Source organism: Rhinopithecus roxellana, chromosome 5 (assembly GCF_007565055.1).
Source record: "Rhinopithecus roxellana isolate Shanxi Qingling chromosome 5, ASM756505v1, whole genome shotgun sequence".
Taxonomy (NCBI): Eukaryota; Metazoa; Chordata; class Mammalia; order Primates; family Cercopithecidae; genus Rhinopithecus; species Rhinopithecus roxellana.
Genome location: NC_044553.1, coordinates 7,947,834 through 7,973,678, shown reverse-complemented (window position 1 = coordinate 7,973,678; position 25,845 = coordinate 7,947,834). Strand labels below are relative to the sequence as shown.

The 25,845-nt window shown below is 37.9% G+C and overlaps 1 protein-coding gene and 1 long non-coding RNA gene across 2 annotated transcripts in view; one reads left to right on the top strand and one right to left on the bottom strand.

Moving 5' to 3' along the window:
• Positions 1–14,876, top strand: part of LOC104672904 — a 54,935-nt gene extending 40,059 nt beyond the window's left edge. The window contains exons 3-4 of the long non-coding RNA XR_749456.1: positions 13,618–13,799; positions 14,685–14,876. This is a non-coding gene — a long non-coding RNA (uncharacterized LOC104672904). The remainder of the gene's footprint in view (positions 1–13,617; positions 13,800–14,684) is intronic.
• The window catches only part of FRMD6 (FERM domain containing 6), a 256,303-nt gene that overhangs the window by 179,104 nt on the left and 51,354 nt on the right, over positions 1–25,845 (bottom strand). The window lies entirely within an intron of this gene.

Sequence of the window (25,845 nt, the reverse complement as noted above, 5' to 3'; positions counted from 1 at the left end):
TCTGAGAAATTAATGTTGTCATTGATATAAAGAAATCATGTGTGGCTGAATTCATCTGAATCCTGATTCATCCTTGAAAGGCAGCTGGTGTAACTGCCTCCTACAGAAACACTTCATCTTAAGTTACCTAGATTCAAAGGGCAAATATTCTGTACTCACAATTTAGCTCTGTCTTCCCCAAACCAAGACATTTTCAAGTGGGATAGCAAGTCACTAACTCATAGTCTTCCGACAGCAGGAAGAGGGGCTTAAGAATGTGGACCATATAGATGTCAATAATCCGACATTAATTTTATTCAATAAACTTTTTAAATAAAATGCAAACATCAGATTACTTTCTCCCTAATACCAATATGATAGACTGGAAACTTTTATTAAAGAGAAACCAAGAGTAATTTTGGAGTTTGGAGAAATTCATGGGTGAACAGGTCATGGTAGGACGTAGGAAGGGCACCTTTGAGAGGACTCTGGGTACCTAAAAAGTGGGATCGGCCAGGTGTGGTGACTCACGCCTGTAATCCCAGCACTTTGGGAGGCTGAGGAAGTTGGATCACCTGAAGTCAGGAGTTCGAGACCAGCCTGATCAACATGGTAAAACCCTGTCTCTACTAAAATACAAAAATTAGGCGGGCATGGTGGCACATGCCTGAAATCCCAGCTACTTGGGAGGCTGAGGCAAGAGAATCACTGGAACCCAGGAGGCAGAGATTGCAGCGAACTGATATCATGGTATTGCACACCAGCCTGGGCAACAAGAGCGAAACTTGGTCTCAAAAAACAAACAAACAAACAAAGTAGGATCAATGCAAAGGAGTGGATGTCAACAGAGATCACCTGCCCGCTTGGCTGTTACCAGGCCTGTCTGTCTCCCATGCAGCTGCTGAAACACTGTTGCTGGCCTACATGAATATTACTATTACTACTCCATTCAAGGTGTAATTTGGTACATAAATATATGACACTGATATAAAACCTTTTATTTTAAGAATTTCTTATCAGAGAAAATTTAAATAAGCATAAAACTTAATTCAATTTTGTGTTGGGCGATGTTTATTTCATTGTATTAGGTGAGACTCTGCCTTCTCACACCTCAATTGTGGTACAGAAAACAAGGATGCAAAGTATAGATCAATATGGATTTATTCCATGTCCATAAATGTATTGCAGATTGCTAGTGTCTACTATTATAAGAGATACAACATGATTATAAAGCATAGTCCTAGAATAGAAAAGCTTCAAAATATAAAGACAAAAGACCAGCAGAAACGTCTTAAAAAGGAAAGGACAGAAAATTAAAAAATTAAGTTAGTATTTACAATGTGAAGACTCTAGGCAGGACTGGAAATGGCTTTATAAGTCATCTAGTTCTCTTTCTACCTATGAACATGATTGTGCTTACACTCACTTCTGAAAAAACTCCCAGAAAAAAGTGTTTCCATCACTTTGTATAATCCATCTATCAATCTTGCAGGCTCAGGGAAGGGGATAGGCATATTGCAGGAATTGTATGTTCAGGAAAAAAATGATTACCTTATTTGTTCTTGATTAGGGAAAGATTGATGGACATAAAATATTCAAAGGAAGGTTCTGAATTTGGAGGTCTGGAGAAGAGAAAATTCAAGAAAAAGTGGATAAGCAGCAAGTATGAAACTGGAAAAGAAAGCATAGAGATAGGAGGAAGGGTTGGTGGAAGAGAATTATGAAGAATGTCAGAGGAGTCATTCTAGCTTGGTGATATAAACTCTCATATGCCTGAAATTTACCACAAGGAGGGCTTGCTTAAAAAAAAAAAAAAAAAAAAAAAAAAACCTGGAATATACTATCACCACTGGAGGATTTTGATTGGATTGACCGAGGGTAGGACCAAAGAATCTGCTTGTTAACATGCAATCTGAGTGTTTCTGATGCAGTTGGTCTAAGGACCACACTTGGAGAAACACTCAAACAATGATGGTTGAAGTCTTGCAGAAGAAGGCAAAAATTATGAACTTGAAGTAGGGAGATGGGTGGAAAAAATAATATTTTCCTATTGAATTTACATTTACAGATCTTATTTCTTTTCTGAGTGAGAGTTAGTATATTCTCTAGAATCAGAGAGTAGGTATCAAATCAAATGAAGGCCTGTTTGCCAGGGTATGTTGATACGCAACTTTCTCTCATCTAGCAACTTCATTTATCTAGGACAGTTAAACTAAGAAATGCAGCAACAAACTGTTTCAGTGTGGATAAAATGGACTGAAACCAATCCACACACTGTACTCATAAAATAACTCCTCAAGGCCTTGCTTAGACCTTACTTTTTGTTTAGAAATGTCTACAAACATAGCTATAGGGTTTCCTAACCCGTAGCGGTTAAGTCATAAAATTCGGCAAGGAGTGGTACAATCAGGGAACAAGGGTGGGGCTGATGCTGGAGGTACAGACACCAGTGACAGCAAGAAATGACAGCTGGCATCCTGACAGTGAAGAATATGAAAAGCTGACAAAAGAACTCCTTTAGAGGAGGGCAAATTTTCTCAACTGATTAAAACACCTAAGGGCTACTATGTTATCGCATGTTACATAGTAACTGATATTCATAAGGGTGGTCTCTAAGTAAAAAGAAAAAAAAAGAAAATGAAAAGAAAAAAGTTTAAATTATGTTTAGTAGATTTTGTTGGAAAAGGTGTGTAATTATATAATTATATTATGACATTTCTGGAGACTTCTCATTTAAAATGGCTAAAATTTTTAGCTCCTAAGAGAGTTTGCTTTTGTTTTCCATGTTATATACTTATTCATTTGCTAATATTTTTTTTTTTTTTTGAGACAGAGTCTCACTCTGTCGCCCAGGCTGGAGTACAATGGCGCAATCTCAGCTTACTGCAACCTCCACTTCCCAGGTTCAAGCGATTCTCCTGCCTCAGCCTCCTGAGTAGCTGGGATTACAGGCATGTACCAACATGCCTGACTAATTTTTGTATTTTCAGTAGAGACAGGGTTTCGCCATGTTGGCCAGGCTGGTCTCAAACTCCTGACCTCAGGAGATCCACCCGCCTCAGCCTCCCAAAGTGCTGGGATTACAGGCGTGAGCCACTGTGTCCAGCCTCATTTAATTTTTACAAAGGCATTTATTAAAAAATGAAAATTGTATATATTAATGGTGTACAACATATTTTTTAAGGAATTCAATAATTTATTGAGAATAAAAGACAACTATACAGTTGTAAACAAATTATTAACCAAAAATCATCTTTATATCTTTTGGTATCTTCATGAAAGCCCCAAATAATAATTGTACTTTCCTTACCAATTGTCCTTTTTTTAAAACTTTTGTTTTAGTTCAGGGGTACACATGCAGGTTTGTTATATAGGTAAGTTGTGTGTCACAGAGGTTTGGTATACAAATTATTTTGTCACTTAGTAAGCCTAGCACCCAAAAGGTAGTTTTTCCATCCTCTCCCTCCTCCCACTCTTGACCTTCAAGTGGATCCTGGTGTCTGTTGTTCCCTTCTTTGTGTCCCAACATGGTATTTTGATATACGAATACACTGGGGAAGGGCTAAATCAAGCTAATTAATATATCTATTACCTCACGTACTTATTTTCTTGTGGTGAGAACATTTAAAATCTATTCTCTTAGCAATTTTCAAGTATACAATACATTGTTATTAACTCTAGTCACCATGTTGTACAGATGTCCTGAATTTATGTTTCCTGTCTAACTGAAATTTTGTATCCTTTAAAGAACATTTTCCAATCCCTCTCCTTACCATCACCCTGCCCCAGCCTTGCCCTAGTCGTTGATAACCACGATTCCACTAGTTGAGTTTTACTTTTTTAGATTCTACAACAGGTGAGATCATGCTGTATTTGGCTTTCTGTGCCTGGCTTATACCACTTAGCATAATGTCCTCCAGGCTCATCCACGTCATTGAAAGTGACAGGATTATCAAGACCATCCTGGCTAGCACTGTGAAACCCCGTCTCTACTAAAAATGCAAAAAATTAGCCAGGCGTGGTGGTGGGCGCCTGTGGTCCCAGCTGCTCAGGAGGCTGAGGCAGGAGAATCGCTTGAACCCGGGAGGCGGAGGTTGCAGTGAGCTGAGATCGCGCCACTGCACTCCAGACTGGGCGACAGAGTGAGGCTCCGTCTCAAAAAAAGAAAAAAAGAAAGTGACAGGATTTCCTTCTTCTTTTTAAAGGCTGAATAATATTCCAATGCGCGTGCACGCGCGCACACACACACACACACACACACACACATACATATATATATGTGTATACCACATTTTCTCATCCACTGATGGACACCTAGGTTGATTACATATCTTGGCTATTGTGAATAAAGCTTCATTTGCTCATTTCCTTCCTTCCTTTTTTCCTTTCTTCCTTCTTCTTTTCAGACAGGGTCTTACTATGTTGCCCAGGCTGGACTCACATTCTAGGGCTCAAGCAATCCTCCCCACTCAGCCTTAGAGTAGCTGGGATTATAGGGACATGCCACCATGCCCAGTTTATTACTTTCTTATAGCCTACAAAGCATCATGATAAGTGTCAGGAAAAAATAATATGGTTCCTCAAAAAGTAAAATTCGTGAATCTGGAAAAGTAGGCATCTTGGGTTTAGAATAAAGGTCAGAGATTTAGATCTGGATTTGGAAGCCACTTGAGTAGAAGTTTTGGTTGAAGCTATGGAGTATGGTGGAAGGGGTAGAAAAGGAGACGGGGCAGCTCAGGAAAGAACTAGGTGGTGAACTCACTCTCCAATGATGGATAAGGCTAATATTACTATATTGCAGATAAGATGTACGTTAATCCTCCTAAAAACTAGAATGGACTACGAATTGGAAAGTTTAGACATAATAACAGACTAAATCTCCTTTGGAATAGAAACCATGTCTAATGCCAATACCCCTGTCCCCTGGCCTACCAGGGACTCCATCTAAATGCATAATAAGATAAAAAAGAAGAGTTGCTGAGGAAGACAAACTTGACTGAGCCTCAGTTTTATAAAGCAATTAAGTAAATGTCACCACAGAGCGGATTTTAGCACTTAAGGTTTTACTCTGATGACTAAGGCTCTCACCTACTCACAATGTAAAATTCTACAAAGTAGGCCGGGCGCGGTGGCTCAAGTCTGTAATCCCAGCACTTTGGGAGGCCGAGACGGGCGGATCACGAGGTCAGGAGATCGAGACCATCCTGGCTAACACGGTGAAGCCCCGTCTCTACTAAAAATAAAAAAATCTAGCCGGGCGTGGTGGCGGGCGCCTGTAGTCCCAGCTACTCAGGAGGCTGAGGCAGGAGAATGGCGTGAACCCGGGAGGCAGAGCTTGCAGTGAGCCGAGATCCGGCCACTGCACTCCAGCCTGGGCGACAGAGCGAAACTCCGTCTCAAAAAAAAAAAAAAAAAAAAAAAATTCTACAAAGTAAACTGGGGCTATGAAATGTTTTGACACTTGTTAAGAAGAAATACCTTCTAATTATTCGGTGATTAATATGAAAAATGAATACAGTGCATTAAAATACATAATTTATAGTGCATTAAAATACAGAAATCTGAGAGAACAAAAGTGTCTCATTTTACCATTGATGTCTGTGGGTAGAAAGGAAGCAGTAATCAAGATGGCACATTCTGACTATTCTGTGATTCCAGTCTAAGCCTCCAGTTAAGGCATAGGAACCACAGAGGTGTACCTTGTTTAACCAATTCACCAAAAATGTGTTGAGGCAAGGCCCTTTGGCCATTGCATGGGAAATACAAAGGTGATCAATACTTAGCCCTAGTTTTGAAGGAGCTTATGAGTAGCTGAGGTAGGTACAAATGACTACCTCAGAAGGCAAGAGGTGATTATAAAGTGCCTCTGCATATCTCTTGTTCCAACCTTTGAACAAATCATCCAAAGAATTTGGACCTTACATAGGAAGTAAGCAGTACCCAATATGTAATTAACAGCAATTTCAACAGTAGCATTTTTTTCTTTAACATATCACTACTATTTATCAGGGGCTTTTTTTTATTTTAAGAGTTTCGCTCTTGTTGCCCAGGCTGGAATGCAATAGCGCAATCTCTGCTCACCGCAACCTCTGCCTCTCTAGTTCAAGTGATTCTCCTGCCTCAGCCTCCCGAGTAGCTGGGATTATAGACATAAGCCACCACGCTCAGCTAATTTTGTGTTTTTAGTAGAGACGAGCTTTCTCCATGTTGGTCAGGCTGGTCTCAAACTCCCGACCTCAGGTGATCTGCTCCACTCAGCCTCCCAAAGTGCTGGGATTACAGGCGTGAGGCACTGTGCCCGGCCTATCGGGTGCCTTTTTAACCAGGAGCAGACTACAGCAGTATGTAATTAAAGCTACAAACTTATAAGTGCTTCCAATTAATTGGCTCCAAAAGAAATTTCTACATAGCCCAATTGTGAAAATCAAAGGTAACTGGCTGAAATATTTCCTGGGACACAGTAGGCAATTTGGTTTAAATTTAGTACAAACAAACTGAGTTGTATATTTACAATGTGAACTGCTATCACTTGAAACTTAAATTTATCACATTATTTAGACAGACAATTAGTAGAACTCTTCTTTGGAGATTGAATGCTCCCGGTGATAGACACGTATGCATCTAGAAAGCCCAGGAAGTAGACTTCTGCCAGATGACAGCCATCTGGTGGCCCTTTGGTAAAATGATGCCTGTTTTTACATCACTGCCCTTTTAACCAAGAAAGCTACTTGAGAAATCTTGTATTGGAGGAAGGGTCCACAATGTATGGAGTAAGTATTTCCTAGTGCAGGCCAGGATAGCTCTTTTAAAAACAAACTTTATTTCTCAGAACAGTTTAGATTTACAGAAAAATTGTGAAAATAGCCCAGAGTTCCCATGTACCATGTGCTAGGTTCTCCTATTATTAACATCTTACATAAGGTATACTTATTAGCACTAAAGAACCAAAATTGGCACAGTGTCACTAACTACAGTCCATACTTTTGTTCCCCTTTCCTTAGTTGTCACCTAAGGTCCTCTTTCTGTCTCGGATTCCATTTTGGATGTGAATGTAAATTGGATGTGTCCTTAGACTCCTCGTGGTTGTGGCAGTTTCTCAGGTGTTCCTTGCTTTCAATGACTTGAACAGTCATTTTGGGGAGTACCGGTCGGATATTTTGTAGACTGTCCCTTTATTGGGATTTGTCTGATGTTTTTCTCATGACTAGACTGTGGTTATGGATTTTGGGGAGAAAGTCACAGATTCCACAGATGCCATTTTCATCACATCATATCAAGGATAGCATAGCATCAACATGACTTGTGCTGGTGATCTTTAGCACCCAGCTGAGGTACTGTTTGTAAGGTTTCCCCACTATAAAGTTACTCTTTTGCTTCTTCCCGGACTATACTCTTTGGAAAGAAGTTACTATACACAGCCTCGATTAAGGAATTGGGAGTTACATTCCGTCTCCTTGAGGCCAGAGTATCTCCATAAAATATGGAATTTTTCTGCTTGGGAGATTTGTCTCTTTTATACTATTTATTTATTCAGTCATTTATTTATAACATGGACTCATGGATGTTTATTTTGTATTTTGAGTTATAATCCAAATAATTCTTTATTTGTCAAATTGTTCCAGCTTTGGCCATTGGGAGCTCTTTCAGTTGGCTCCTGTGTTCCTTTGAATACTCTCATCATCGTACGTTTTGGTCTTTGTTTTGTTTTAGAACTTGCTTATTTTCTGGCTCAACAGGGTGCCCTAGGTTCCTCTTGTATATTTTTTGCTCCAGCCTTAGAATCATTCATGTCTCCAAGAATCCCTGGCTCTTTTTATTGGAGAATGGTCTTGGAAATCAACACCTGGGCCCCAGGTATGCTTGTTGCTAATAAGATATTAGGATGCTATTTTGATGTTCAGGTACAAGTTTGTTCCTATCTTCCTAGACATTTTCCCAGATCCATTTCTCTTTTCCTACTAAATTCACCCCATCCGCTCAATAAACTCCACCGTCTTCTCTTAGTTCTTCATTACCTGCAACTCCTTCAGGACCAAAGCAGCATTAGAAAAAGCCACCAGAAAAACAAAGTCCTTCAGGGACTTGTGTCTCTTAGAACTGATCAGTAGGTATCCCTAGAGAAAATCTGATCCCTTTTCCTACCTCTAGGCAGGTGTTTCAGTTTGATGTACCTTTTAGCTCCTTTTAGCTGCAAAATCAGGTATCTACCCTTCAAGAAAGAGGACCCTTTCTTAATAACCAGAAACTCAGCTCAAAATAAATAATAAGGAAATAAAACAATAAGCAAGTATTCTTGTAAATGCTCAATAATAAATATGACTAACTACCCATTTCCCTCATAAAGCATTTTAAATGTAAAAGAAAATGTTCTGGATTTCTTTCCTTTGTTGATCAGGCAGCACAGAATCTGCTGCTCGTGTTTTGATGTACTCTGATCTGGGAACCTGTTTGATTAAAGCTATGGTCCCATCCTGCAGAGGTAAGGGCATTCATTGGAAATAATGTATTTTAATGACCAATGTGCAGATACTATTATCCCGAAATGACATTTCCCATCACTTGGCTGGGATTTGTCTGTTTTTGACATTTGCTTCCTTTTTAAGATTCAGTAGAGACTTTTAACTCCAATAGAGCTCCAAGAGAAGGTAAATGTGAGGGTTTTAAATAATTCAGCCCAAGAGATCTCTCTAGAAATCAGGACTTATTCACAATGTATTAAGACTTCTTTCAGATCTGCTTGCCAATTCACTGTGCCAGGTCACAGGTATGGCAGTCTCCTCTATTTGAATTGACATTACCTACGGGAATCGCCTGGCAGGCTGCCAGCTTGGGACTCCTTGCATCTACTTATGACTTCCTGCAGGAGCCACTGAGAACCTAGATCTGGCTCACAAGAGCAACGTGTTGCACCCTTGAAGAAGGCAGACCCAGCCAGTCTTTTGAAGCAGTCTTCCACCTGGCATTTGAGTAACTGGGGCAATTATAAACAGTTCCTCAGTTTAACCCAGAGGCTCATTGTTCTCAGGTGGATTTTGTTTTGCTTGCATAGTTTCATATTTTAAATTAAATGAGCTGCTATTATTTCAGAATCAAGAATTTCACGTAATTTTTCAAGTTTTTTTACTTCTCCTGAAGAAAGAAAACAAGCTGGTGCCATTGGACCCCACCTTGCCACATGAAAGTTCAGTAGTGGCTGCCCTTTGGAAACTAGCACTGGGCGAACGCTGACTCTCCGTCATATATTGCACTCCAATTTTGCAGAGTGACTGCAGTGGGTTCCCGTCTGCACCACTTAACCTGTGAAATCATTGCCAGCCCCTAGGGGCGTCGGGGTTTGTGCCTACTAGCAGGGAATTCAAAGGCACTCGTCCCTCTTGTAACTGTCCAATCCCTAAAAACATTGCACTTGAAGCCCTCAAATTTTAAAGGAAAGATCATTTTCAGATTCGCAGGGTTAAATTAGTCCAAATAGGATTCAGTGCTAAATCACTGTGCAGTTCTAAAATAAAAAGTTATGGCAGATGGGTTCACCAACAGATGTTAGTAAAGATCTATCTTAATCTCTACACCATGAAACATCATTTCAGGATCCATTTAAGCTTTTTTTCCATGTGACCCTTTCGTAACAATTTATCAACAGATTTACCCCATTTAAAAGAAAATCCAACATTGAAAGCTCAAAATTAACACAGAAATTACATTAGGATATGTTTTCTCATTTATTCTAAAAATATTTATTCATTGTACACTACCACAGGCTAAGCAATGTTCTAGATACTGATTTGTTTAAACAATAATTGATATTCAATAGCACAGGGGGTAATCAGGTGGAAAAAAATACAAGCCATAAAACTCTAAGAACATTAAGACTGTGTGTGTGTGTTTCTGATGGTTTCTGAAAACATAGAATAGTTAGAGGCCAATGGATCAAATACATACCTATATACTAAAAATATTTTAACATATACTTACATAATATATGCTAATGCATTTTATATTATATGCATTTATTTGTATATTTACATAAAATGCATTTATTATATATTCATTATAAAGGTTTTTAATAATGAATATTACATATTCATAAGGGTTCTTTTTTCTTTTTTAAGAGGTCTCATTTTGTCACCCAGACTGGAGCGCAGTGGCCTGATCTCTGCTCACTGCAGCCTTGACCTTCTGGGTTCAAGCCATCCTTCCACCTCAGCCCCCCAAGTAGCTGGGACTACAAGTACAAACCATCAGGCCTGGATAAATTTTTTGTATTTTTGGAAAGACAGGGTTTCACTATGTTGCTTGGGCTGGTCTTGAACTCCTGAGCTCAAGCAATCTGACCACCTTGGTCTCCCAACCTGCTAAGATTACAGGTGTGAGCCACCATGCTGAGTCATATATAAAAATTAAAAGGCTATTCACCAAGGTGACAAATAATTGTTCTCTGTGTATAATAGGATTATGACTGAACTTATTTTTCTTTCTTTTTATTATCTATATTTAAGTCCATTTTTCTTCTACGATGAATCTATATACTTTAAGTTAATTTTAAAGAAATAATTTATAAAATTTGTATTTGCTTCAAGAATGCCAAAAGTACTGGAATTTGAAGAGGAAGTGCCCCAAGAATAAACCTTCTGGATTCTAATATTTTCAAATCAGTTCCCCATGGCAAATAGCACAAGTTTTTTTTTACTTAGTAGTGGGAGATCCTGGATCTAGAAACAAGTGCTGGGTAAATGAGGGATCTAGTGGGTGGTCAGGGATGGACAGAAACTACTGAAGGTGCTGGAAGAAAGTCCACCTGGCAGATAGACCATGATTTCTGACCATGGTGTCAAGGAACAAGTGAAGGTCATCCAACGGAACACTTTAAGAAGATCCAACACAGAGAAACAGGGAGTGCCAGACAGTGTGAGTGGTACCCAGGACCAGCAAACTGGGAGGGAATTAAAAGCATTCATTATGCACGTTTTATGTGATAAGCACTAAAGTATGTGATATTTTTATGCATCATAATGAGGAAACAGGCTCAGAGGCAAGGGAAACTAGCAAATGGTGAACACTGACTCCCTGTCATACACTGTACAATGTATTTCACAGACATGGTGAAAATTGCCAAGATTATACAAATAGTGAGTAGGAGAGTTACAATTCAAATCAAGGTTTTCTGATTTCATGGCCAATGCTTCTTCCACTCACTGTCCCACCCTTCTTCTGCCTCTACACCATGAAACATCATTTCAGGAATCCATTTAAGCTGTAAGCATGGCGGGTCTCCTCCCAAGCTGCCCTCTGATGAGGCTGGCACTGGCAAGGCCTCTCAAGGAAAAAAGCTTCCTGAGGGCCCCACAGACACACAGGCACAAATGCCATCTTCATCTAGTGTCAGAGAAGCAGAGGCAGCCCAATATTTATACAATTTTTGGCTGTCTCTAATTTCCAACGATTCATTGAATATAATAAAATGAGCCAATAATAAAAAGATATTCGGGAGGCTGAGGTGGGAGAATCACTTGAGCCCAGGGAGGTCAAGGCTGCAGTGAGCCATGATTGCACCACAGTACTCCAGCCTGCACAACAGAACCAGTCATTTTTTAAACAAAAAAATAAAATAATAAAAAGATATCATTCCTATTTCCAAAAGAAATGCTGGATTTAGGGATGAGAAAAGAGGACACAGACTGTTACTTCCTGGAATGAGTTTCTTCATGTTGTCATAAGCTCTCAGCATTAGCCAATGTGGCATGAGCAGCATTAACAGGATCTTAGAAAGAAAGCGATCCCCATTATTTGCAGAAGTATCATTAAGGCTGTACAACTGTGGCACCAAAGGACAGGCATTATTTAAAAATATGCAAAAATTTAAAAGGTATTGGTTTAGGTCAGTGGACATGTGCTGGAGGCAGGGGAGTCAATGTTGCAGGCAGAGTCCTGCCTTTAAAAGGTTTATACTCCAGCTGTGGAAATAGGGCCTAGCTAGAAAAAAGGAACTTAGCAATAGAGGGCACTAATGCAGCAGCAGATGAGATGAGGGAAGGTATTCTCTGCTGGAATGAACACCCTTCCACAAACCAAACCTCACTCCATAGACTGTTGGAGGCCTAGAACTGTCCAATTTTCAAAATAAGACTTTGTTAGCCTGCCATGTAATCTACTGTGATTGTGATATTAAGCAAGCCTATACTATGGAATAACACAAAAAAATCTGCTTGTAACTGATTTTTTAAAAATATTCACTTCACCTTTCGTTTTTTTTAGGGGTTTACCATGCTTTTCATCCACCCATTCATCCATCCATCCCTCCATCCATCCCTCCATCCATCTATCCATCCATTCACCCATCCATTCATCCACCTTAACATTTCATACACTGAGCTAGGTGCTGGGAATCCAAAGACCAGAGAGGCATGGCTGCTGCCTTCAGAGTGTGCTCTACCAGTTAATAGCAATGCACCTGCTTTTTTCTGGGACTTTTTGGCAAACATAACTGGAATATAAATGCCTTCTAGACAGAATGATAAGCTCTCTAAATAAATGAAGTATTCTAAGCATGGATTACATCAATGGTTCTCAAATGTTGATAAGAATCCCAATTGCCTGGGTCCATGTTAAAATGCAGATTCTGATTCAGGTCTGGAGGGGCCAAGATTTTGCATTTCTAATTAGCTTCCAGGTGATGCTGACATTGCTCGTCCCAGGACCACACTTAGAAGGGCAAGGTTTTACAGTACATCAATAAGTCTGGACTTCTGAACACCAAAGTTATTCTTCTTAAATTCCAGGGTAAATATAACATCACTAAATTCACTTTTCTTTTCCTGCTTTAGAGAAACAGTTTCACAGAAGTGCTTAAGCCTTTAACTCATCTCCCCGTTTCCCCCACATTTCCCCTTCCAAAAAATTGAGAGTTTAGTCCAATTATTTTTCTATTTCACAGACTTTCTTCAATTTTCCTTAAGAAAGGCAAAATATTGCTTCAGAAATCCACTGAGAATTAAACACACTTCAGAACAAGAAGAGGGGATCCAGCGCTAATGACCCTAAGCCAGCCAGGTTGTGTTAGGAATCCATCATGATCATGTTTACTGCATGCTGCAGATCCACAGGGGCACCTGCAATTAATTCTGATGGCTACAAGCCACGGGGTAGCTAACAGCTTGTGGGTGATTAAGAATGAATTACTAAACTTTGATTTAAAAGGTCCCAGGAAGAAAATGGGGACAAATGCCAGATATGTTTACATTACTCAGAGCGCTTAGTGAGAATGAACATTCTCATTTATTTTCTGGCAATGCCTCTTTTAAATTTTTCTGTATTTTAGAAAATTATGCTGCCTCTCCTTTGGTGCCACAGTTATTTAGCCCTAATGGTACTTCCACAAATAACACGGATCCCTTTCTAAGATCCCACTGATCTTTGAGTATCATTTTTTCATAGGAGAAAATAAATTGGTAATTATTTCCACTGTTTGATGTGGGCACACATTGTATGTCTTAGTAAAAGATGATTTCACAGCCATCACCTCATTAACTTTTCTGTACATTTCAAAACAAATGTTATATGATACTGTTTATAACTCTGGGTTGGTACAGTTTCTAGTTCAATTACAAAAGACCCAAGATAGTTTTGTTTTGTTTTTTTCAGGGCCACACAGGGTGCCCACATCCATCCAATCTCAAGATCTTTGGGAAATATGCTCACCCTCCAAAATGCTTACAGGTATGTCTCCTCTTTTTTTGTAAAATAAATGCTCTTCTTATATTTGATGTTTCCTCGGTATGGTCACAAGATTATTTAGTATGACATATTTAATGGTGAAGATAAAGGTGAGCACCACAATATTTTAAACAAATCACATTTGGGTGGGATATTATAAGAAAGAAGGGAACAGAAAAAATGATTTCCTTAAATCACTCCATACTCAGTAAGCATCGTAGGGCTCTCAATATACATCACCAGGACCAGAAGATGCATTTGGCTAAGGCGTACCAGAGAAGGATATGAATCATGGAACACTATTCCAAGATTATTACAGAATCCACATACAATATAAATCAGAAAAGGCTGCGTTTTAACCTCTGTGACTCATGCATTACAGCCTGTGACTCCATGAGGAGGGTTAGGAATCAGACTGACATCCAGCTCAGGCCAAACAAACTTATAGCCAAGAGAAACAGAAGCATCACCTTCCCAGCAGAGAACAAGATGCACAGAGCTTGATACTTTACACTCGTTAGAATTATGTAACTTGTCAATGGTTGAGACTCTGGGGTAGAGGGTTTTGTGCTTTTTATTTTTTCTGGTATAAATATTTAAAGTTCTCCATAACATTAGAGTTAGAACTTACTTTCCTGAAATGAAATTCTAAAACAAATTTGACAGCAAAACACTGTGGAATTTCTAAATGCCAACAGGTTTGTGTCCATTACAGAACACACAGCATTTTGACCTCTCTCACTTTTCCTGGTGCCACTATTTCCAAAATTACTAAGGTCATTGTACCATGGGGCTCTAATTCTTGGTTAAGGCAGGCACCGAGATCATACCAGGAATATTCTCCTATTAGCTGAAACTTCAACTTTGCCTAGCAGGAGGTGTGTTATAAATATTTTTTGGCTAGCATTTGCTTTTTAAAACACTCTTTTTTACCTGGGTTTCTCAAATTAGTTCCTGTAGTGATACTATCTCTATTTTTGCTTCTTTATGACTAGGGTCTTTAATGGCCTCAGAAGTGCCCTGGGCTGAAACTTGATCTGAGAAGGTTATTATCAGAACTTGGTTCCAAGAGAAAGCAGTGTGCTAGCTCTACATGTATACATGAGTTGCCATCAACATGAATTCAATTACAATGAAGATTATTTGGAGTAGATAATTGTATTTTGGTTGCATGACATCCATTTTATCTGAGTGTAATAACGCCACAGGTTTTTTTTTGACGGGGAGGGGGAACACATTACCTTTAGCCTGTTAGATACACTCTTACAGTGTTTTTTTTTAAAAAAATAAATTACCTTTACCCCATTAGATATTCTCCCAAATAGGCATCAGGTGTGTGGCCAAAACCAGATCAATCAAAGTAAACTTCAGGAATTTTACAGGAACTATTAAAAAAAAAAAAAAAAAAAGAGTTTCTCTTTCCTGAGAGAAATGATTTTGGGAAGAGCATTCCACTTTAAAGGCAGAGTTTGGAGCTGCTGAGGCTGCCACGTGGAGACTGGAAATAGCAATAATCTAATAGAAGCCAGAGAAACCGATCACTCATGGCCTGGTGTCATCCTGCATCAAGTTGTGTTCAAACTCAGACCTATCCCTTGATTTTTACCTTGATTTACAAGAACCAACAATTCCCTTTTTGGCCTAAGATAATGTGTGTCAGGAATTCTATGATTATTACTGAAATCCAGACTTGTCATATTTTTCTACAAGTGTTCAAAATTATTTTATCATTTTCTATTTATAATGGAATTTCAATGAGCTGTTTAAAGGAGGACAAAAGTAGAGTGGATATTTTAAATTTAGATATAATTTCCCATTTTCATTTTTTTTGGAACTTTAATTCTTTCTCTCTCAGCAAATATTTTATCAAGATCACGATGCTATAATAATAAGCACTACCATGGGTTGATTAGGTTTTCACTGCTTTTTTCTTATGTCTGAACATATTCCTTTGTATGCTGCTAGTAAAATTGTCAATTAGGGACAAAAACAAACAAACATAGGACATAGATGATTTATCAGTCTGATGAACAGTTGAGAGTTGGCTGCATTTATTTTCAATGGCAAATAATAATAACAATAATGGTAGCTAGCATTTATTGAATGCTTTCTCTATAGGGAGCTCTATGAAAAGTGCTTTACATAAGCTAACTCGTTTTATCCTTAAACTTACCTGGGAGGCAGTGGTGTGCTGGTAAAATGGCTCTGGGGGATGAGGGGCGAAGCCAGATTGAAGTTGGCTCATTTTTGTGGTGTAAATACTCCCACCTTGGCTGGGTTCAAGCAACTGACAGTTTAAATACTAGTTTGCAAAATTCTTGCATATTTAACAATCAGCTCTTGAGATCAGGTAAAACAGACTCCAGTGCACCACTGGAGGAACCTAAATTGGAAGACAGGTCATGCAGCTTCCTTAACTCTAGCAGTTTGTAAACCCAAGTTTGTACTACTCCAGAGCACACCTCTGGAGTACAGAATAGAATGTCAACCGCTGTACTCCTTTCTAATCCTGGGGCAGATTTTTGCTGTGTTTAAAAAGAGTAATTCAATGTTTTATATTTTATGGGTGAAGAGCAAAAATCAATATTAAATATGACACTTGTATCACTGTCTTTGGTTAACAGACACCAAGCTATTCTGCTACAGAATATTTTGAAGATAACTGTGTCTAGTGCGTGTCTGGGCATGTTAACAAATATTACAGAATGATAAAAAGGATGGAGCATCAATTATGAGTGATCTCTGGGAATGTTTCAGCCCCAAACTCTTCCTAATTTATGTGTTGCCATGTTTCTTAATCTTACTATTAATACAACCCTTTCCAAGAGGTTTGGGAAATTTATGGGTGGGTTTTGAGCCCATGGAAAATAGTGAGTTGTAATTAAGGATTTAAAATCCTTATACACATGTGTGTGTAGTGTGTGTATGTAGAAATGCCAAATATTCCCATACTACAGAAAATTAAGTATAACTGTTGAGATGTTACACTAATTTCCTTTCATCTTCATGCAGGCTTGACTACAAAGTCTTTCTTGGCTCATAAGTAGAGGATTTTGCATATATTGTTTATTATTTCATTCCAAGCCCAAAAGCCACAACAAAGTAAAATTGATTTAAAAAACTGTAAACAGTAGATAATAGACATCTTTGCACAGCAGAACTCTCAGAGTTCACTAGATAATAGACATGAAAGCACTTTGGAAAATTCAAGGCATGACACAAATGTGAGGAATTATTATTGAGTACAAAAAAAAAAAATCTCAAAGGAAAATTCCTCAACAGCTCAACTTATACACATTGCTTTCAAACTATGAGTGCATAACAAAGTAGAAACTTCCCTGCTATACACATGTAATAAAAGAGCTAATAACTGATGTGGCTCTGGGACTGTATATTTTGTATGTATTTGAAGAAGCATGATTTTAGTTTTTAAAGAAATCACTCTTGCATGCCTTACCAAAGGTATTAAGGAAAAAAATTCTCCATAAGAAATAATATAGAATTTTATATGTGAATATTTACATAAATCCTTAAGTTTTAAAAACCTCATACCATTAATAAAGTATTATTAACTTTATTTAAATAGGATAATAGTATTGAGATATATTTTTAAGAGTTCTTATCTGTTGGAGTTACATAAAAATCTTCACAGATGAAATAATATAATGTCTGAGATTTGCTTCAAAATACCTGGGAAAGGGGCCATGGGGGCAATCAATGAAATGAGACTGGCCATGTTTTTGATAACTGTTGAAGCTGTGCTGATGGTACACGAAATAATTTTTTATATGTTTGAAACTTTCCATAATAAAAGTTCAAGAAACCTATGTCACAGCAATATCTGAAACACTTTAGAACAATTCTAAGGGCTGAACAAGAGTATGGTGCAAATTCATTGCCAAAGTACCCATTCTTACTGACTTCACTGTCTGATTTTGGTCTCTTCTAGTCCAGTCCACCCTTATATTGCTGCCAGAATTACATTTCAAAAAAATTAAATGAGTTCATGGAACTTCCTTGCCCAAAATAATTCTTTTGAGTTCCCATCACCAAAAGAACACAGTTTGGAATTCTTTCTTTTGTGATCTCACAGCACTTTAGTCTCATTCTCCTATAGAAATGTCCTGTGTGTGTATAATCTTTTCAGCATCTGTGTTCTTGTGTCCTGCAAGACGGTAAAAACCATGAGTACAGAGATCAGGTCTTTCTATCTTTGGTGCTTAGCATATTATCAAGCATGTGGTAGATGCTCAATAAATTTTTGATGAGCAAAATAAATGTGAAATACAAACAGATTATATAAAAGTAAATGTTTAGACCAATGAAACTACAACAGGCAAGTCATGATAGCTAAACAATTTTTACTTAGCAGTTTTGTTTTTTATTTTGCTTTAACCCTTCTAAATAAAGCATGAAGTTTATTTATAATCAAAATTAAAGATGAAATACTTATGTTAATAAAAAGTATATTTTAATTGAAGAAGACACAGGTAAATGAAATGGGCATAATTTTTGATACTCTTACATATATACACCTAAAGCAAATCTAGCTATCAGAAATATACTATCCTCAACAGATAGGATCTTGGTAATACTGTCAGTGCAAGATTGGTTGTTTTAGTGCTATAATCATGGTCATAAAAATCATAATCAACTTGGGTACCCTTCTGTAAGCAATAAAAATCAGATAAATTAGACTTCATCAAAAGTAAAAACTTTTGTTCATCAAAAGATACTATCAACAGAGTGAAAAGACAATTCATAGAACGGGAGAAAATATTTGCAAATTGTGTAAAGAACTTCTATACCCCAACAACAAAAAGTCAAACAATGCAGTTAAAAAATGTGCACAGGGCCTGGATAGAATTTTCTCCAAAGAAGATATACAAATGGCCAAGACGTTTATGGAAAGATGCTCAATGTCACTAGTCATTAGGAAAATGCAAGAGTTAAAACTATAGTGATAGATGACTTCACACTCACTCAGAATGGCTACAATTTTAAACATGGAGTATAATAAGTGTTGGTGAGGACACAGAGAAATTGGAACCACATATGCTACTGGAGGAAATGTAAAGTGGTACAACCACTGTATATAACAGTGTGGCATTTCCTTAATAAGGTAAACACAGAACTACCATGTTACCCAGCAATTCTAGGTATATACTCATGAAAAACAAGTGTTAAAACAGAAACTTGTACACAAATGTTCATAGAAGCACTATTCACAATACACAAAAGAAAGAAACACCCAAATATCTATTGCCAGATGACTGAATAAGGAAAATGTGGTATATCATACTATGGAATATTATTCAGCCATAAAAAGGAAGAAAGCACTGGATTATGATACAAATGGATGAATCTTGAAAACATTATGATAAGTGAAAGAAGCCAGACACATAAGGTCACATATTATATGATTCTATTTATAGAAACTATCCAGAATGAGTAGATCCATGGATACTGAAAGCAGATTGGTAGCTGTCAGACTAAGGGTAGGAGAGAATGAGGAGTGACTACTTAATGGGTATAGGATTTCCTTTTGCAGTAATAAAATGTTTTTGAAAGCAGATTGTGATTAAGGTTGCACAACACTGAATATACTATTGTTGAATTTATACTTTAAAATGGGAACTTTTTTGTGTGTGCATTTTACCAAAATAATAAATGAAACTTTCAAAGTTCAACTTCCAGAGATCCTATTTTGAAGCACCTGGTATGGGGCCTAGGAGTGTGTAGTTTTAATAAATTCCACGGTAACTTGATGCAGGTGGTATTGGGAACAAACTCTGAGAAACACTGGTGTACTGTTTCTAGGGATATTTAAATTATTTCCATAAGAAAAACCTCATACCATATAATCTAGCAAGGAAAATGCCTCAGGGACATCACACATTAACCTTCAAAGTTCCTACCTCTTAATATGGGAAACCGTTCACAACTTTAAATGACACGTCTCCAGGGCCTAGTTATATAAAAACACCTTCAGTCTCTCCACTGAGAACTCTTCCTGTGACATCTGGAGTCACCATTCTGTTCCCCGATCAAGGTTAATCTCTCCTATACTGTTGATCTCATTCTTTTCTTCTCTCTCATGTTTTCAACAATTTTTGTTTCTAGTGCTCCCTCCCTTCCAGCTAAAAACCATGCCTACATGTCTGCATCCTAACAATGGGTCTCCCTTAACCTTTTCTCACATCCATACACAGCCAAGATCCTTGAAAATCCGGTGGATGTTTTGTCTCTCAATTTTTGTCTTCCACCTCCTTACTCTACCCTCATTGAATCCTCAGAGCAGTGCTGTGAGATTTATACTGTTTTTATTTCATTTTACTATGGGGAAAATAATAAGCTCTACCAGGATATGAACTCCATGAGAAGAGGAACCTTGTGTGTTATTCATTGCCCTTTTCCCAGAACCTAGATGAGTACTTCAGTCAATGCTCAATGAATATTTATGGAATCAAAATAGCATGTAAATGATAAGCAAAGCTTTGAGAATGGAGGAAATCTAAGAAAACCCAGGTTCAATGATCTTGACCCATTTAGAGATGTAACAATTTGAAAATTATTAAACTCAAGTCAAGTCACCCCAACTTTGAAGTCTGTCTCTATTTTGTCCCAGGCAATATTGTTAGGAAGCAACTGGAAACTTGCCCATGAGTACTCAGAAACCTCTGCTCTAAGACACCCCACATCAACACAACCGGCAGGGTTTGGAGAGTTCAGAAGAAGGGACTCAAATTGTAATTTTGTTCTTTTATTAGAGAAGTATTCTGAAATAAGAGGAAAGATAGGAGAGGGTAGCTCTTGCATGGTGTTTACCTTAATATATTAGTCTAAGAAAGTAAATGGATTTGAGTATTGTGCTTTCATAAACTTCCTTTTCCATTCTTGTTTCAATATAAATTCCTAGTATTTTTAAATTTCCTTTGACAAAGCATTAAAAAACCACAGCTAGTAAGCTATATTTTTCACTTTTGAATCATTTTCCTTTAAATTTTATTGACAGCAAAACAATGATTTCATTTATTTGCTTATGGAATCTATTTATAATTATCTACTCTAAACAACTAAAATTTAAGTCCTATAAATATTTGTATTTTGTGGCACAGAAGATAAAAAGGATGAGCATCAGGATAAAATAAAAAATGCAGGAAGTGAGCTTACTTCACAGGGCTGTAAAATCTACTTTGCAAAGTAAGTTTGCCATGCATCCTCTTGTTTAAGACATTCTGTCCAATTTTCACTGAGCCTCTACTCTAAGCCAGGCATTGTGGTAGGCAATGAAGACCCAAAGACAAAACAGAGCGGCCCCTATCATGATGGGCTTGCAGTTTCACAATACAATGTTTCTCCATGGGTAAAAGGTCTCAAAACACCTGAAGCAAAACCCCATTTCAGATGCATAAGGAACATCTAAAATATGGATCACAGTGAGAAATATCTACTTCCCAACCTTCTTTCTCTGTATGCAAACATTTTCCTTCTGTCTAGCCTGACAACTGGAACATGGATTCCAAGAATAGGGCAGAAAGTTTGTCACACACTGACAAGTGGCAGCCCCACCAAATCTTGGCTCCACTTTTTTGGCCCCTGAGCTAGTCTTTTCTTGGTTCTTTACCGCCCTCAATGTTTCTCCTGATTCTGGGGATCTATGCCATCACCAAAGCACCAGAGCTGAACCTAGACTTTTAAGAGAATTTCAATCAAGAAAAAAAAGCACGTTCTAACTATTGCCACTGATATTTATAAAGCGTTCAGGGTGGGCAATAGTTGGAAGGCTCTAAAGCATTCTTTTTAAGACAGCCGGAACACAAAGTGTGTCTTTTGTTGGAGTGTTCCAAGAGAATATTTTTCTTGCTAGTCACTGGAACAGCTGGTTGGGGATTTCCCTATTTTTGTTAGAGTGAATTAATTTGGTAAGGAAAGTAAATGAATCTTTGCAACTCTCCACCTTCCTCTACTCCCCCCACCCTCATAAGTCAGCTGTACCTCAGGAAAGGTAAGAAGCAGACAAAGAAGTCATCTGCAAATGACTCAGATGGCTGAATTTTTCTTTCGGGGTTTCCCACGACCAGGCAAGAAACTTTAGTAGAGAGTGAAAGGTGGGGGTTGGGGGAACCATGTCACTGGCTATACACTCAATGCCTCTGCTCTCCCAGACAATCACATTCCATTCTGGAATGTAACTGCCCAGAAGGAAGCCAGAATTGGTTACACAGGTGGTATGCCCAACCTTAAATTTGCTCCCCCCACCAACCTGCCCAAAGTTGTTTATGATAGGTAAATTTTCCCAATGCTATTTATTCATTTTTTCTTTCAAAAAATGCTCGTTAAGTATCTACTACGTGCCAGGCACTATGTAGATGCTGAAAAATATAATAATGAGAAAAACAGAGGCTTATTGTCTGCTGGAGAAATTGACATTGGTCAAAATATAACACAAATGAGCTCATAAGCTAAGGTAAATGTTGAGAAGAAACACAGTACTATGACAGCTTCCACAGAGGGACCAGACATGGACTGAGGTGGCAGCAGCTCAGGGAGGGAGAGGTGAAAGATAGTTAACCAGGTGGAATAATTCAGAAGGGTGACATTCAGACAGAAAACAGCATGTGCAAAGGCCCTGTGACAAGGGGGAGCTTAGTGTGTTAGAGAAATTTAAAAAGATAAAAAACGGTGGAATTCAGAGATGAGGAGAGTAGTGCAAAGTGGAAGTAGGATCTATTAAAAATAAAAGCAGCCCATTAAAACCAATACATGAGTCCAACAAGGTTTTGGCAGTACAAGAGCAATATATAAAAGTCCATTGTATTTCTAAACGCTAGCAATGAACCATCCAAGAATGCAAAACTCCCCAAATTGATCTACAGATTCAAGACAATCCCCATCAATATCCCAGATTATTTCTTTGCAGAAATTGACAAGATGATCCTAAAATTCATATGGAAATCTAAGGTACTCAGAATAGCAAAACAATTTTGAAAATGAAAAAGCAGAGATCATATTTCTCAGTTTCAAACCTTACCACAAAGCTGTAGTAATCAAGACATTGTGGTACTGCTGAGAAGATAGACACACAGATCAATGGGATAGCACCAAGAGTCCAGAAATAAACCCTGTTACCTTAGTTGGCTAGTTGATTTTTGACAAGGGTGCCAGGAATATTATTGGGAAAGAATAGTTTTGTAATAAATTGTGCCAGAACAATTGAATATCTACATTCAAAAGAATGATGTTATACCAATATCTCATACCAAATATGAAGATTAATTCAAAACATATAATTGACCTAAATACAAGCATTAAAACTATAAAGCTTTCAGAAGAAAACATAGGAGTAAATCTTCCTGATCTTGGATTAGGCAATGATTTCTTAGCTATGACATCACATTCACATATGACATAAGAAAATAACTGACAGATAGAACTTCATTAACATTAAAAATTTTGGTGCTTCAAAGTACACCATTGAAAAAGTAAAAAACCCACAGATGGGACAAAATATTCTCGTTTCGTAGATAAATCAAGTGAGGGACTTATAACTAGAATATACATTCTTAAAACTCAACAATAAAAAAGACAACCCAATTTTAAAATGTACAAAGTTAACACAAACAAAAATATGAATCTAGACACAGACTTTGTACCTTTCACAAAAATTAACTCGAGATGGATCATAAATCTGAATGTAAAATGCAAAAATATAAAACTCCTAGAAGAAAACACAAGAGAAAATCTAGATGACTTCGGGTGTGGTAATGACTTTTTATATATAAGATCAAAGCCATGGTCTAGGAAAGAAATAATTGATAAGCTAGACTTCATTAAAACGAAAACTTCTGCTCTGTGAAAGATACTGTCAAGAGAACAAAAAGACAAGCCATAGGCCGGGCGCGGTGGCTCACGCCTGTAATCCCAGCACTTTGGGAGGCCAAGGCAGGCGGATCACGAGGTCAGGAGATCGAGACCATCCTGGCTAACACGGTGAAACCTCGTCTCTACTAAAAATACAAAAAATTAGCCAGGCGTGGTGGTGGGCGCCTGTAGTCCCAGCTACTTGGGAGACTGAGGCAGGAGGATGGCGTAAACCCGGGAGGCAGAGCTTGCACTAAGTGGAGATAGCACCACTGCACTCCAGCCTGGGCAAGAGTGAGACTGTCTCGGAAAAAAAAAAAAAAAAAAAAGACAAGCCACAGACTGGGAGAAAATATTTGCAAAAGACACATCTGATAAAGAACTGTTATTCACAATATATGAGGAAATCTTAAAAGTCAACAATAAAAAACGAACATCCCAAGGGAAAAAATGAGCAGATAAAGAGACACCTCACCAAAGAAGATGTACAGATGACAAGCGAGCATATGAAAAGATGTTCAACATCCTACGTTATTAGGGAATTGCAAGTTAAAACAACAATGAGGTAGTATTACACACCTATTAAAATGGCCAAAATCCAAAACACAAAACCAAACGCTGGTGAGGTTCTGGAGCAACAGGAACTCTCATTCATTGCTACAGAGAATGCAAAATAGGATAGCCACTTTGGAAGACAGTTTGACTGTTTCTTCAAAACTAACTTACAACACCCTTATATGATCCAGCAATCACACTCCATGGGATTTACCCACATGAACTGAAAACTTAAGTCTACATAAAATTCTGCACATAGATGTTTATGCAGTTTTATTCACAACTGCCAAAACTTAGAAGCAGCCGAGATAGCCCTCAGTAAGTGAATGCATAAAGAAAAACTGTGGTCCATCCAATACAATGAAATACCCTGCACTAAAAGCAAATGAGCTATTGAACCATGAAAAGACATGGAGGAAACTTCAATGCATATTGGTAAGTGAGGGAAACCATTCTGGAAAGGTTACATGCTATATGATTACAACTAGATGGCATTCTGTAAAATGCAAACTACGGAGAGATCAATGTCTGAGAGAGGGGATGAATAGGCAAAGCACTAAAGGATTTTGAGGGAAGTAAAACTATTCTGTATGATACTACAATAGTGGATACTCATCATTGTACATTTGTCAAAACCCATAAAATATACAATATAAAGAGTGAATTCTAATATAAACTATGGACTTTGATAATAATGTCTCCATGTAGATGTATCAGTCGTAACCAATGTACCACTCTGGTAGGGAATGTTGATAGTTGGGGAGGCTGTGCATGTGTGGGGAACAGGGGATAGTTAGGATATCTCTGTACCTTCCTCTGTCTATTTTCCTGTGAACCTAAAGCTGCTTTTTAAAAAGCCTATTTAAAAGAAACCCACCCAAATATATTAAAAACTCCATTATCCATATCACTCCACCATGTAAAGTGTTCTCCCTAAAACTGCTCAGCTGGTTTATGAATTATCATAACTAGAAGGTAAGATGTTTTTTAAAAACTTTCAAAAATATGGGCAAGAGGCCAGCTGCAGTGGGTCATGCCTATAATTCTGACAATTTGGGAGGCTGAGGCAGGAGGATAACTTGGGGCCAGGAGTTCAACACTAGCCTGGGTAACATAGTGAGACCCTGTGTATACAATTTTTTTTTTAATTAGCTAGGCATGGCAGCATATGCATGTAGTCCCAGCTACTTAGGAGGTTGAGATGGGAGGATCACTTAAGCCAAGGAGGCTGAGGCTGCAGTGATTCATGATTACACCACCACACCCTGGCTTGGACAATAGGGTGAGATCCTGTCTCAAAAACATATATATATAACATATATTAATAAATATATAATATATATATAATATATATATTAGGTGTATTATATAATATATAATACATGTTATATAATATATATATATGGGCAAGGATTTGAGTAGAGATTTTACCACATAGGAGAATAAACAGATGACAAGATGTGTTTTATGATAAGGTCAATAAACACATGATAAGATGCTCAACATCATTAGTCACAAAAGAAACACAAATCAGACCCACTTCACATCCACCAGGAAAGCTTAAAATAAAAAAATCAGACAGTAATAAGTGTAGACAAGGATGTGGATAAATTGGAACCTTCATACCTTGCTGGTGGGATTGTGAGGTGGAGCAGCCACTTTGGGAAAGTTTGTCAAGTGTTTCAAAATATAACCCAGAAATTTCATCCCAAGAGAATTAAAAACATATATCCACAC